We start from the raw sequence: 16,831 nt of genomic DNA on the forward strand, positions 1-16,831 counted from the left end.
GCACTTAGCATAGTAATTATGATACCCCTGGTGATGTCCACTTCCTAAATCAAGAGTGACTGGCTTCAAGCCCTGACTTCACTTTTCAATTTCAGTCCTGCTAATGTCACCCTTGGGAGGCAACAGTGATAGCTCAAGTAGTTTGGTCCCTGACATACAAGTGGGAGACCCAGATTGAGTTTCAGGCTCTTGGCTTCAGCTTGGCCCAGCCATGCCCGTTGTAGGCATATGGAAAGTAAACCAGCAGTTAGAGGTCTTTATCTTTTTTCTCTTCTCTCTTTCCTTTCCTGCTTACCTCCCCCCCCCCTCCTCAACACTGGATAACCATCATTATATTTTTAATTTCTGATAAGATTACCTATATTTTTAGACTCCTCATAAGATGTTTGATATTTATCTTTCTGTATTTATTTTATTTAATATAGTAGCCTCAGGTTTCATCTGTGTTGTTTCTAATGACAGCATTTTATCTATTTTAATGACTGAAAGTTTGCCTGTTTTACTGTTGCAAGTTTGAGGGTCTTTTCTTATCATGTCTATTAGTAGTACTATGTGCTTCCTGTACTTGGGTGCTCCTATCTTTCTCCAAATTAGGGAAGTGTTTTGCCATTATTTCCCTTTATAGGCTTTCTAATCCATTGTCTCTTTCCATACCTTCAGGAACTCCTAAAACACATATATTTTGTCATTTGATGTTATCTCATAAATCTCAAACACTATTTTCAAGTTTGTAAATATTTCTTTTTTATCTGTTTCCAACGATTTTCTTCTAATGTCGATGTTCTTTCTACTGCTCACAAAGTCTGCTATTAAAACTTTCCACTCTATTTTCTATTTGACATGCTGAATTCTTCATTTCTAACTTCGGTTAGATTTCTCTTCAATATCTCTATCACCTGGCAGAATTTTTCATCCATATTGTGTATGTATTTCCCTAACTCATTGCTTCTCTGTTTTTCAGTAATCTTATGATCATTTTTGAATTCATTTTCATATATTTCATCAATCTCTGTCTTTACCTTTTAATAGTGAATTTGGTGTTTAATTTGGGGAGTCATGCTGTCTTCCCTGTTCATGTTTCTCATATTTCACATTGATTTATACACATTTGTGGAAACACTTGGTTTTCTCCTCTCATGGCTTTTATCTGAAATATACCTCTGTGGCTTAGTGGAGTATCTGCTCCTTCAGTGGATACCCAGAGGTATGTGCTGGGTGAGGCCAGAGAGCTCTTGTCAGTGCTCAAGGGTGGGGCAAGAGTCCAGAGTGACACCCAAATTGGTCGTGGTACATTTCTTCTATTAACAGCAGTGGAGAGGATATAATCATACTGACTGGTGTGATCACAACCTAACCTATCTGCCGAGGTGATCAATGCCCAGAGTTAGCCCACAATGGCTACACACCTCATGTACAGTGGAGCATAAACCACACAGAGCCTGTGTGCAGTCCTCCATGTGAGCATGGCACTCTCTGCAATGAACCATACCAGGCACTCGGGGAACTCAGCATTTGGAGCCAGACATCAATTTCCCAGAGACCCGGGTATATCCTATGCCCTATCACACAGTCACAGAAACCAAACAGTCATAGCACAGGACTCCCACAGTCATAAGGAGAAGATTCACTCTCAGCCATGGGAGCCTGCCCCATCCACACAGATAGCATGAGCACTCCTGGAGCTAGCCCCTTGTTGGTACTCTACCTTGGCAGTTTGACTCCAGGCACCAGTGATAGAGTAGGGTAGGTGAAATCTCATGGGTCTGAGTGGGTACCCCAACTCTGCCAACTCTCCAGGCCATACTCAAAGTCAGTTGGGACCATGGATTCATCCTTCTGATAAAGCCCCCCTTGTTGCACACTTGTGTGAGCTGCTGCAGCCAGTACTCACATTGAGATGTTGTTTTCTCCCTGCTAATGCCCTTGTTGGGGGATGGAGAGAAAGACATGTGTTCTCCCTTCACAGGATTAGTGCTCCAGGCTGGACTACAAGTCAGTGTGGTCAGCAAGATTCTCCCTCAGGCAATATCACCTGTGACATGGGGTGCCACAGTTTTCTCTCACCTAGCTTCAAGAAGATGGCATCTCCTCCAGCCCATTGTGGGCATCACCTGTGTTGGCCTTGCTCACTGTTGCATGTTTGAACTGTCCACGCTGCTCCACGGCATCTCTCTTGATTCTGTAGAATTTCCACTACAAACTTATCTCCAACTCTCTCCTGGGAATGGAGTTACTCTGCTTTTACTCTGTTATTTTCAATGGTCAAATCAGCACATATTTTCTCTATTAAGCCATGTTGGATTCTCCCTCCATGTCACTTCTTCAAATGACTCCAAGTTTTGAATACCACTTCTCAACTCCATAAAGGGGATATGCAATATGAGATAATGTTTATTTCTAAAGTTCATTATTTGTAAGTACTTATATAATACTTGTGTACACAGTTAATGATTGAGAAATGTAGTCACAATATTTAATAAATTTCATTTATATTGCTGCAACTGACTTAAATATTATAACCTTTGATTTGCAAAGTGATAAAAAAGTTTAAATGATGACAATTAAATTACTTTAATTCTGTTTTTGACTTTGTCAAGAACCTTCAATGCAATGAAAGATTATTAAATTTTTAGAACTTTACCTCATTCATTTGAAATATGATAATAATGATTGAGGGTGAATGTTATGCAAAGAAGTAGGAAAGGCATCTCTATGTATATTTCCATCTGTGAGAGATTCTTGATAACCTCTGTAGTGAAGAGGGTGTGGATGCCTTTGTCATTAGGAGGGCTATCTATTCTTTTCAGCTTGAATGGACCAATGAATGTCAAGTTGGACAGGCACAGATATTTCAGATTTTTTTTTTTGCATGAATTCAAGATGTGATAACTCACATTTTAGATTTCCTAAGACATTTCAGTTACTATAATGTTCACCAGTTTCCTAAAAGGTTTTCAGCTCAAGTTCCTGAAATGGAGAATTACTTAGTCACTAGTCAGTCCTGTCCATTCATCCCATCTCTGCTTCTTTGCTGCTGTCCATTTTCATTGTACCATGGAACAATATGACTAATTTTACCTCAATGCAGTAGTATCAAGATTTAAGTGGACATAATTTCATAAGCTTTCAAACAGCATAAAATATCATTTTTTATGGAGGGCTGAATAAGGAATTTGAAATTTACAAATGATGTACAAAACAGATTTTGTCTGCCTGCAATCTATATGCTGTAGAAAGCAGTGTACAATTATCCAATCAGGTTTTCAAAGATAAATATATGTTTTCCAAGTGCATTCTGGAATTCAACTACCAAATTCAGTTTCATAGGAGCCCACTTGAATCTTGTCTTTAGTATTATTTAGATGTCCTAGAAAGTTATTATTTTAGCACATTTTAATCTTAAGCTACAGAATTTAATGCTGTTGCCATACACAAAGTTATTTGATCTGGGAAGCATTAAAAAGATACTGAGGTTTCCAATATGAAAATTACCAAAATGTGTTCAGGGAAATGGATAAGCAAACATCTGATTATTCATTCTCTGAGATGCTAACATGGATTCTGAGATGTAGACAGTTGCATTAGCACAGTTAGTATCAGAGAAACACATTCCTCATTTCATCACATTTAAACTTTTCCATGTCTTAATCTATCAATAAATGATACATCTGATCTTCAACGAACTGAATTTGAAATTATATGACTTTACATAAGCTTCAAAACTTATCTTGGTATTTCAAATAAAATGTGCCCAAGTCATTTTTTAGTATGAAATATTTGTTATCATATTTGTCACTCGAGGTAAATATGTAGATATAAATATCTAAATGTATTGTAGTGTTTCAGCTAAAAAACCACAAGTTATTCCATAATTTTTATATGGAATGTTTATGTATATATTAATTGCAGAGATTTTATCATGTGATTTCTGCTAACAGCTTAAATAGCCTTTCCCTGAGACACTCAAGAGACCTAAATGACAATGTATTTAAAAATGAAGGACAGACCATTACTGGTGAATATGTATAAAGTTCTTGCATAATTACAACTGAAGTATCCATTAGAAATATGCCTCAAATGACCTATGTCCTCTCAACACTAGCTGTCAAGGGGAAGGTCATGGCCTTTGATATCAAGGTGCATGTGGACAAGAACAAGTTTAACTTCTCCAAAATGTTCTTGATAAAAACTGGTAACTTCCAAAAATGGAGGCAACAAATGCCTGTGATAAATATTTCCTCTAGGTGTGTGAAAATGAAGAGAATCTATCCATTTCTAATTTAACTGGTGGATGATACTAGTTTTTATCCCCAACTTGAACAGATCTTCAAGAGAATGCTGCAAAACATACTCCATAAGAAAAGCATTTCTTCTGTATAGCTTTGAGTTTAAGGCTTGTCTCCCCCTTTATCCTGATGATTTTGTTTTAGCAACACAAAGAGAAATCTGTAGAAATCTATTTTGCTTAAAGCCAGGTGTGGTAACAAGAAATCAGCCATCCCTATCTCCCCTTGGATGTTCCTACTCTTAGTTCTTTAAAGATAATATTTTCTCTGGAAAAGGCAAAAACTAATGCAAAATTCGGAAGGAAAATGGACATGAAAAGAAAATCTGGCCACATTTTCTAGCTCTTAGGTTATATTATCTCTATACTTTGATTGCTCCCACTGCTCAAATCTTCCGATGCCCTGGGATACGGAAATGGAAGGTGATATCAGCCTTTTTCTCCTCAAGATTAACTAACTATATCCTTTTCTTTTCTTCAATCTCCATTTTCCCTTATTTTACCCCTATTGACTCTTGCCCAATAGAATGAGATTCTTAGGATAGTTTTCTCTATGGTAACTCCAAGTCCTTGTTTCTGAGCAAGCTGGGCTGATGAAATAAGATGAGAGACTCATCGCCATAATAGCATATAAAGAACACCTTCCAAAATGATATAAAGAAAAGGCACATGGAAGTTTTTCTTATTCAAAAAGTTACAAAGAAAATCAAAATCCTCAGGATATACAATTGAAACATTGGCAACACTCTCCAAGAATGCAGAGGTGTATTTACTTCTCCCAAATATGGATTCTCATTTTATGTAAAACAGGTTAAAAAAAGAAAAGTTAACTACAACGTTCCCATGTTGAAGAAGTTCCACACATAGGCTGGAAACAAATATATCTAACCAGAAGTGTCATCATTCCTCATATTGTCATGTGCATTCTGATCAAAGAGGTTTACTAAAATACTGTATACTCATACCCAAGAATTTTTCACACTGAACATGTCTCAGCAGTCCTGGTTAAAGGAACCTGAACTAAATATTTCTTGAATTTACAGGGGTTTATATCTATAGGACAAGATTTAGTTTTCCAGTTTTCTTTATGAGTCATGCTAATAGTTTGTAATACCAGCTACAGGTTATTAGATTTTCTTGCACTTGAAGTCATTCTATTTTTAATATATTTTCTTCAATCACCTACAAATTTATATATGAGGAAATCTTTATTATATGTACTTCATTTTAGTCAAGAGACCTTATATACTACCTGGGATATACCACATCATGAGTATACATGAGTGTACTTCAAAAAGTACATGAGAACTTGGAATAATGAAAAGATAAGTTTATTTTGGTGTAAAAGCATTTTGAAATCTTTGCATAGTTTTTAAATAATGAACATTTTCTATGATCTTTTGAAGACCCTCATATATGTGATATGCATGTATATAACTATATAATTTATATTATATATTAAAATACAGGTAATGATATAGGTAATGAATGTTTAATCTATTAATTTTAAGCAAAGTCTTATATGTAGCAAATATATTATAAAATTATGTCTATAGCATACATAACATTAATATATAATTTAATATAATAAATATATATTATATGTAGGTATCTAACTATAGGTGTAATTTTCCTCAATCTTGCAGTTGCTGAATTATTCTATTAAATCATAATTCAAATTACTGGAAAGTAGTGCTGTGGCCTGTCTCCAAAACCCTGAACTCTGAATATACATCCAAGGACATTTGATATATCTCTATATACATTAAGAAATAACAAGATCATGAAAACATATAATTCTTGTTCATTTTGTTTAAATTTTAATATTTTGGTATAATATAAATTATTTTTCATTGTAGAATTCTATGATTGTTAAAATATGTATACACACAGATATACACACACAATCATTACAACTTGGCTAAAAAGTAGTTCCATTACCCCAAAAATATTCCCTGTACTGGAACTTTTTAGTCAAGTACTCACTCCAAGTGTAAGCCCCTAATTTAATCTGTCATAATAGTTTTGTCCTTTAGAGACTTCTAGATAAATGGAATCCTGTAAACTTTTGAAGTTGATTTCATTAAATTAGCATAACCATGATATTCATTTAACCAAACTACTTACTGCTTTTTATTATTGACTAGTACTACATATGCCTACATTTCATCGAATTTTAAAAACGTTTAAACCTTTACTTGTTTATTTTTCATGTAATTTCAAGCACATGAGAGAGGGAGACAGACAGACAGAATCTTCCCCCCACTGATTCACTCCCCAAATGCTCACAACAACCAGAGATGGGTCAGGCTGAAAATAGAAGTCTGAATCTCCATCTGAGTCTCGCATGTGAATGGCAGGGGCCCAGGCATCTGAACCATCAATGCAGCCTCCCACGGTGCAGCAGCAGGCAGCCTGATGGAAAGCAGAGTACTGGCGATTCCAACCAGCACGCTAGACAACAGCTTAAGCCCCTGCACCACAACACCCTCCCCTCTTTGCCCATTTTTTATCAGGTTACTTAATTTCTTAGTTTAATAGGTCATCACATATTTTGGATAGCAAACCCTTATCAGATGTTTGGTTTTTAAAGCTTTCTCTCAATCACACCGTTATCTGTTGACTACTTATTTTGCTGTGCAGGAGCTTTTCATTTTGATTCCATCCACTTGTCTATTTTCACTTCTGATACTTGTACATTGAGGGTCATATGAGAAAAAAATCCTTGTCCAGAGTAATGTCATGTATAGTTTTTCCCAGTTTGATTCTCATAGTTTGAAAATTTGGGGTCTTACCTTTAAATCTTTAATATGTATTGAGTTGTATTTTTTATATAATGTGAGAAAATGGCCCGATTTCATTCTTTTGTATGTGTATATCCAGTTTTATTAAGACCATGTGTTGAAGACACCATCCTTTCCCCTCTGCATGCTCCTGGCATCTTAGAAATCACAAATGCAAAGATGTATTTGTGGCCTTTCTACTCTATTTATTAGTCTATGTGTCTGTGTTTATCCCAGTATGTTTATTACTCTTGAGAGTTGGACTTTATTTAAGCCTCTCTGATGAACTCTTAATACCACTGTGACTATATCTTTGGGCCATTGGCAAGAGGGCCTAAATATAAAAAAGAAAAAAAAAAACTGTTCTGATCAAGGATATTCTCCTTTCTTTAGAATTTTAGCTGACTAAGAGTTCTTGTTTCATCAGCTGTTACTATCTGAAATCCTCTTTCCCACTCCACAAATTAGATGTAGTGGAGTTCTCTTGAAGCTTTCTCTTTCTGCTTTGATATGCACACGCCATTTCTAGTTGCTGGGAGACCAGGTTGGAAAATACTATGAAGGTAAAATTAAATGGCAAATTGACTGTTATTTCAGTGGCACTTCATAATATGACCCCTCCCAATCCATCAGGTAGTATTTAATTTTTGTAGTCTTCTAATACTTGTCTAGTGCTTTTGTCAAGGTTTTATATTACTATTTGGTAAAATAATAAGATAGAGTGCTCACTTTATCTCGCTCAAAAAAATTCCCATGATTTTTTTAAAAATATAAGATTTAATATTGTCTCATGGAATGTCCTGCATATAGTAGGTGTTTACTGCATATTACTTAAATAAAATTGACCTAAGTTATAGAGCTGAAACCATTAAATTGTTACTCAAGATATTAAAGCAATTCTGCAATGCACATCTTAATTTAATGTAACTGTAGCCCAAGAATACAATAATTTTGGTGTATTCCATCTGGTGGACCTCATTTTACAATGTAGCATCAGTGTCACATAAGATTGAAACACAGTGTTCATAACTGAATGAGGCAATGGCAGCACAAAAAAAATAGGCAAATAATAGAGCAGTCTCACTTTCTGCCACACTCATTCAGATGTCAGATACTGTACTTATCACCTTGACTGAAGAAAAGGAATGAGGATGTAGCGGAGCTCTTTCTGCTTAATTTGTCAATACAAAATTGTGTCTTCTTTTCTCCAAGGAAACATCTAAGATTTTACATTTCTTGGATTGTTGACAAGAGTTACCAAACTCAGAGTTAACAATGTGCATCTCACATGACGACCAGAATCCACGCCCAGGTATTGATGTGCTCAAAATGCTGCCAGTGCACCGCTGAAAATGTACACACCTCTATTAAGCACCGGGAGCTGCCAGGAACAAATGAGTCTGAGAGAAAAATGCTAACCACAAACCTATTTAGCTTTTATTTAAAGGGGCCATTTGAGCAAGACGTATGAAAAGGTCATAAAATATGCAGAAGTTCTCAGAGTCCAAGTTTTCGAGGTATTCTATTTATTTTTCTGTGGTTCTAATCACAGTTTTCAATTATTCTCTAAGGTAGATTGATATTTAAAGACATGTCAGAATGATGCATTATTCTTTTCCATTTTTAAAGATTTATTTATTTATTTTGAAAGTCAGAAGTACAAAGAGAGGGAGTGGCAGGGACAGGGACAGGGAGAGAGGGAGAGGGTGAGGGAGAGGAAGAGGGAGAGGGAGAATATGAATGAATGAATCTATCTTCCACCTGGTAGTTCATTCCCCACATGGCCTCAGCAGCCAGCACTGCACCAGGCAAAGCCAGGAGGCAGGAACATTATCTGGATCTTCTGCATTACTGGCAGGGATCCAAATACCTATGCGATCTTCCACTGCTTTTCCCAGGCCATTAACATGGAGCTGGATCAGAAGTGGAACAGCTGAGACATGAACTAGTACCCAAATGGGATGCTGGGACCATATGCAGCAACTTCAGCTGCTGTGCACAACGTGGGTCCCTAGTGCATCATTTTGAAATAACAATCCTTTAAAAATGGCAAATAGCACATCATAGGACATTCCAAAGAAACTACCATGAATCTGTCCACAGGAAAAATAAGTTGGAATTATCAATTCATATGCTTTTACTCATATTAGGGTTTTTCAGATAAACCAACATTTTTCTTCTTATACTTGTGGTTATAAGAACACTGGATTACAGTGGCTTTTCCCCCCAAAGCTGTACTTTGGAAATTTATATTTATTAAATAAAAGTTAAAAAAATAAATAAAAAAAGAACAATGGAGCTGGGTATATGTGTGAGAAAGAGAAACAACAAACAAAAAAATTTTATGATCATTCTCATTTACATAAGACTTGTGTAAATATTTTAGAAATTTATGTATATTTCCTTGATATTTAGATTTCTGTACAATTAATTCTTGATAATTTTATTCTCTCTCTGAATATGTCTATGTATTTATATTTGCATATATATTCAGTTATAAATAACATATATGTGTGTCTATGTGAGTCTATGTATGTATATATACATGCTCACAAACAATGAAAAAATTTAAGGGACATCCTTTATAAACATCTTTCTATACTCATCCTTGTTTGCATTGTACTTCTCAGTTCATCTAAATAGTTTCATTTTTTTAAGTTTAGAAGGAGCAATATTTAAATCCTAATACTCCCAGGGTATTCTGAGTCAGTTTTAATGTTTATTCACTGGTATATAAAAATATTACTATCAGAAAAATATTAGCCCCCTCATTGATACTCTTAAATATGTGAACGTGTCCTTACAAGTAGTTAGTGTAGACAGTCCTGTAGCTGGAAATATTTGAAAGACAGAGAGAGGGATTCCATCTTCAAAAGTGCTATGCAAGTGTTTAGACACAGCTTATGATGTGCTTTCATTAATAATTCATGGCTTTAATTTGAGGCATTTATTCTAGGCATTTGTTATTAACATGAAATCACCACTGGAAGGCTAATGTCTGGAGCTATTTATCATCTTGACCCTCTTTGATCTGTCAGGATTCCTTTTCTCTGAAAAGCAAAGAACAGGTTTTTAAAAGACTAGGAATTGTGGAGTCAGGTCAGTTTTGCTGAGGAGAAAAGAGTTGTAGCCAACATGCTACCGGGAACTTTACAATTTGCCAAATGCTACTTTGATTCTGGATTCAGTTGGATAGACTGTGCCAGCAACAAATGTGAGTTAATTTCAAGATTTTCTTAGGTCTCTCCCCACTGCGGAAGACCTGAAATGACCACTAAGTCAAATTGATATGATGCTTGCCAAACACACAAAACAACGTCAAGTTATGGATCTCATTTGTTGAGATACATATGGCACTGACAGTGAACGTTTTCTTCTTCTCCCAAAAGCTTCCATTAAAATTGGCTGCGAGCCCCAGTAAGACCTAGAAAAATCAGGCATCATGCTGATGAACGAATCCTGGAACCATACACATAAGAAAAGATATACGACTCTATTATGGATCCTTTTGCAGAGTCAGCAATGTGTTACAGTTTATAGCCGGCTTAAAAAGGATTAAAGACATCCATTAGTCTGCTACAGAAAAACTTGAATCATCCAGGAAAAATCTTAGTGGAAGTATACATTTGAGGCCTGTCACTAAATAGCACTATCTGGCAGCACCTTTCAAAGGATTCAGTTCACTTATCAGCTAGGAATTAGGAAGCTGCCAATGAATCTACCAATCCTGTTTTACAACGCATAGTAAGGTGTGTCTATGAGACCAAGATTATGGTTATATTTTCATAGAAAACTGTACTACATTGTCACTGTCAAATGCATGACTCTAGAATCAAGCCCCCAACTAGATTTTTTTTTTAATTCAAAATATTTGTCACCAATAAGTAGATTGTCAATTATGGAAACAAGGGGATTATTATCACTAATTCATGTCTAACCACCACTACATTTTTGCCATTAAGATCCACCTGTACAGCCAGTTCTGCTACACAGCCAGTTAAATTCGGGTATCTCTTACTTGGGCTGAACCTGACATGCAGCGTATTTCCACATTAAGATCCCCTTAGAGACCTTACTATTAACTGGTGTCCCAGCATGGAAGGTTGATGGAGTGGATCAGCAGTTTTCTGAAAGGTCACTCTTTCCTCTGATGTCAAGTCAATTCTTCTAATGAAGCCTCAAATATATGTCTTCATCTGGCACACCATCATCGAAGCAACTCCAAGTTGCATATAACCAATGTTTTACTTCTATTGGTTATGGGTTATTCAGGAAGACTTCTCAGATTTTTCTAGATTGGCAAGCACTTCCTCAAGAAATACTTCAAATAGTGCAAAGACATGCGAGATGTTATTAAAACAATACACAAACATACAGCCTATCTTCCTGCAGGGTTCCTATCCATCGCTCCGTCATGTAAAACCTGGAGAGTCTCATGACACTTCAAGGTGAGCCCTAATTATTTTTTAATCTAATAGCAGATCCGCTACCTGTCATTTGAGCTAAGTGCCAGCCTGTAAAAGCTGGATATTTCCCAGATTCTGCTCACCACCATCTGTTAAAACTTTCTCACATTTGTGCTTCAGGAATGCAGTCATGAATGGCATCTTTTGATAATGCAGAGAATCTAACAAGCCTGAGTCACCTACTTCATATGCATGTGACAACACCTATCATGTGTGATGGCATTTGTGCTGGTGCTCCATTTTCCCACAAATGACAAGATTCCTCGATATTAAGGACCTTGCATTGCAAATGTACTGTGAGAATCAATATTAAATCCTTAACAAATATAAATATACATGAACCTACTTTAGGAACAACATACTACCTGCCAGTTTTGTGTTGCGATTTTGATCCTGTTGTCTTATCACCTGGTTCTACTCAGGGATCCATCAACAAACGTTTATCCCCCAAACTCACAGGCACAACGCATGCTTCATCCAGAACATAAGCTATACATGATTCACTTCATCCAACAATACATGAAAGTAGAGGAAAGGAGGGAACAGGTATGAGTTCCAAATTTAAATTTGTTCTAAATTTAATTTGGTACTGATACTTGTTTATTTACACAAAGAATATGGTTAGTTTTTAAATCAATGAACAATACAATTCTGCTTATTGTATCATTTATATTAATACCGTATCACTTCTCTCAAGGGCATTTTGTGATAACAGCATGAAATGCATTTCATTAAGTTAAAGTGTGCTAGTATTAATGTAATGGCTGATGGCATCTCTAATTTGAGAGCCCTGCAGAGTTGTTTTTATGGTGGCATTTTCCTTAGCAACCAAACCAGGGCTATAGATATCTGTGGGATACTGCTTCTCCTCAGGCAAGATTCATCCCCTTGGCCTAGTAGATTTTTTATAGGCTATAGAAGTACTAAACGCAACATAGCCCCCTTGCCACTTCTCCCCGGGAAATAACACTATATTGTTTTCCATTGTACAAAGGCATCTTCCAGGATTTTATTGCTAATTAGATTAATAGTGGAAAGAGGATGCTGGGGGCAGATGTGCCTTGATACATTTGTACATGAAATAAAGAATTAGATGTCTCAAAATTTAAAAGGAAGAAAAAATTTCCTAGAAAATATTAGAATGAAAATAGATAATATTCTATTGCTTTCTATACATAAAATTTATAAAAATTAACAAGCTATAGAATCAGCTTTCTTTGGTGTGTACCAATCTCAAAATTGCCCAATGCTGGCAATGCTGGGGCTGGATCTGTATCATTCTTTGATACATGATATAGTATAGAATCATATACAATTGGGGCTCAGAAAAACAATTGTGAAAAACATGTAAAAGAGCCCAAAGCAGCAGTGTATTTCTGTGAATGTACCTATTATGTTTATCTAAGAAATTTCTAAGGCTTATAGATTTTTACTCAGTATAAAAATATACAATACTGGATTACATTTGCAATTTATTCTAAAGGGCAATGAGCTCCAAGGCTATTGAAGCTGCCTTTCTCTTTGTTTCAAAATAAACCAGAAAGAAAGAAATTGTACAGCTTTTTATTTCAACAAAAATATGAAAAGCTATGTTATTGAGCCTTTTACAACTACCTTGACCAATAATTACTTGAGAACATTTATTATGCAAGACTAGGTTAGGCTTGGTGAGGGGCATGGGCCAATGAGAAGTATTTTCCCTGTCTTTAAAGACTTCACAGTCTTAAAAAGAACCATATGATAAAAAGGAATTAGTAGTGTATGTAATTATGGAAGATTATATGGGAGAAGACCAGAGCTAGTTTTCTGTGTTCCGAGAAGTTTACTTATACAGAAGTTACAGAATATTTAATACATGGTATTTTCTTAAAGAGTTCCAAATATTATATTAGACTAAGAGAAAAAAAGAATCCATGTGAGTAACCTCACATAGCAGAATGTAGAGGGGAGACTAATTATAATATACTATCCTTTTTATAGGGTTTTAAATATAAAATATGTCTATACTTATTGATACTTTTGGCTTTCACTTAGGAGAGGACAAATGTATGTATATATCAGTAATAGTAATATTACTATTACTAATATTAGTAATTCATGTGTTAATATTAGTAATATTAATACATGAATTCACACATGTATCTGCCTGCATGCATATATACAGGGATACTTCAAAAGGTTTATGGAGAAATGGAATGGATACACAAGTTTATTTTGTAAAAATGAAAACTTTTTCATAATTTCCAATGTATTTTTATTTCCCTCAGATATATGATCATTTTATAGATAGAAAGTTTCTCAGTAGTAAGAAGAAAGGGAAAGATTGTATTCTAAAGGCATAATACCCTGTAATCTGAGTTCCATTGTTCACTGGTTGTCTCTGCATGGCCACATCATTATTTGTCCTTTAGCTTCACTTTTATCATGTGCAAAAAGTATACAGCAATAAGTAAAATCAACCCATGAAATTTTGAAAGGATCAAGCAAGGAAGCTAAAAATTAAATCAAAATGCCAATAGAAAAGCATAGACCAAGAAGAAATTTTCTTCATTGTGATTTTTGGCATTGATAGCTTCATAAATTAATTCACTATTCAATTAATCACAAACTCATTCACTTATGAAATATTTACTACTTGATTTAGATGTGCCACATGTTGTTCTAAGAATTAAAAATTTAAAATCACGAGGCTGGTTTTAGTCAGCAGTTCCTTCGTCTCCTGAAATTATTCAAAATCTGAGCCACACAAGTTCTCACTCTTAAAAAAAAGTAAAGATACTGTACTTTTGTAATTTTGTCCACGTACTCCAGACCTTGCTTCTTCCCATTCTGGGTGTGTAGTTCCAGCCTCAGATTTGGTTTAGTAACCAGTGAATCCACGTGCCTAGTCACACAGGGATACTACATGTTTGCTGTGATGAGAAGTGATCACCTTCTCGAGACAAAAAGTTTCACAGGCTTCAGTTTTTACAAGATCACTTCTTCTTGGCCAGAGATCAGGACACTCAATCAGCTTCAGTGTCCAAAAGAGACAAAAATCAATGTCAATATATCCTGGTGACTTAAAACTTATTTTATAAACTTAAATGGTTTTATTAAAAGTTGCTTAACAGAAAATGAAAAACTGTTACATAGAAGCAAAAATAATGACAGCTCATGACTTCTCAGAAATAAAATTTAGGTAACTCAAATTAGAAAACACAGCCAAAATGAATACAGGTAGCCAGAGGTTACTGGAGAATAAGGTAATCATGTGCAATCTTCACTAGTTGTTCCATATATATAGCTAATAGGATATCAGCCCTACAAGGCTCTATCAACTTATTTTTAATAATATAAATAACCATAAATAATTAAGAAATTTAAGCTAATCAGATATTCAACCTGCCCTCTGATACTTCACGAACTCCTGTTCCTGATTCCTGTAAATCTAGCCTACCTGCCTCACTTTTGGTTTCTCTCTGCTTCACTAAAATCAGATATAATCTGAGTGACATCACACTATACACATTAAAATAATTTCCTTTCCTTGAGTTGTATCAGAAGTAGCTTGCAAAGCAATAAATTAAATTACCACATGTATTACTTATTTTCTATCTTTAATTTGTATATTTGTCAGGACCAACTTCCTGAAATGTACTTCTCAGAAATTAAATTTTCTGTGGAAATAAAATAAGCTCCAATAGTTATCTATCATTTAGTTTCTGTACTTTTATGGGAATCTGATACCAAGCAGCAGCCAGGATGTTTAGATATGATAAGAAAATATATCATTTGGTCTCCTAATTTTTAATAAAACCATGTCTGCTTGCTGATGAACTCTGATAACCTAAAGTAGACATTTTCCATCACAAGTATGAGTTTTCAGAGATTGGCTTAGAAGGGTTAGTTCATTTCCTCTTATGCAGTTTGCTAGTCAACAGATGCACAGAAGTGATTTCTTTATAGCCTGACTCACGGCCCATGTATTCAAGCTTCCTACAGATTTGGTTGGGGGTGGGGGGTGGGGAGGAAAAACGTTTCAGTACTCTCAACAACTATATATTAGAAATATTTATTATTTTGTTTGAGGATCTTAACCAAAGTGAAATTTGCTAATGTGTTTTACAATTAGAATAGACATTCAGTTTAAATTCAGATTATGCTCTCCTAGAATGTATCTCGATGCACAATGGCAAGTGCACCTGAAAGGAATGAGTTCTCAAAACCTTACTCAGAAATTTTAAAATCTATGGGGGTATTCTTCACAACGTGCTACATTGTTCTGTTGGATTGGTCAGGATACAGAAACAGAAAGCTAGCAGAAATGTTTGGAAGAGTGAGATTTTCATCCAATGAAATAAATGTATGTTTTTATGTGACAGTTTGTGGTTTGCGTGAGTATGTGTGTCTCAGGGTATATTTGAGTCTTCTAATACATCATGCAAAACTCTTTGCAATTTATTTGTTGCATATTCACACATGCTCTACTGTCTTGACGTATAGAAAATTTCTGTCTTGCCAAGCCATCTTTTAATCTTATTTTATTTGTCTCTTTCTGTTATAAAGCATTTCTCTTTGAGGATTCATTTAAACATTAAGCCTTAATAGTGTGCCATATTATAATAACTAATTCTTTCAAAAATTATAAGAAAATTACTATAGAATTATTGCTGAAAAATTAATACATAAAATTTAAGTCATCAATCAATTGGTTTAGACTAAATTTTATTATTCTGAATCAACTAGCATTGTATCTGAATAATCTAATTGTATGTTCAAAGTTGCAAATCAACTTGATAGTATCTTATATTAATTTTATCATATGAAACCTCAGTGTGGTTTTGATTTGCATTTCCCTGATTGCTAGTGATCTGGAACATTTTTTCATGTGTCTGTTGCATTTGGATTTCCTCTTTTGTAAAATGTCTATTGAGGTCCTTGGCCCATCTCTTAATGGGTTTTTTGTTCTGAAGTTGTGGAGTTTCTTGATTTCTTTGTAGATTCTGGTTATCAACCCTTTACGAGTTGCATAGTTTGCAAATATATTTTCCCATTCTGTCGGTTGCCTCTTCACTTTCCTGACTGTTTCTTTGCAGTACAGAAACTTCTCAATTTGATGCAATCCCAAATGTTAATTTTGGCTTTGGCTGCCTGTGCTTCTGGGGTGTTTTCCAAGAAGTCATTGCCGGTACCTATATCTTGCAGGGTTTTTCCAATGATCTCTAACAAATTAATGGTGTCAGGTCGTAGATTTAAGTCTTTAATCCATGTTGAGTGGATTTTTGTGTAAGGTGAAAGGTAGGGGTCTTGCTTCA

General features: G+C 35.1%; 1 pseudogene; it reads left to right on the forward strand.

Moving 5' to 3' along the window:
• Window positions 1–1,636: 1,636 nt before the first annotated feature.
• Window positions 1,637–16,831, forward strand: part of LOC108176560 (ubiquitin-conjugating enzyme E2 variant 1 pseudogene) — a 30,827-nt pseudogene continuing 15,632 nt past the window's right edge.

This window comes from Oryctolagus cuniculus, chromosome 6 (genome assembly GCF_964237555.1).
Source record: "Oryctolagus cuniculus chromosome 6, mOryCun1.1, whole genome shotgun sequence".
Classification (NCBI taxonomy): domain Eukaryota; kingdom Metazoa; phylum Chordata; class Mammalia; order Lagomorpha; family Leporidae; genus Oryctolagus; species Oryctolagus cuniculus.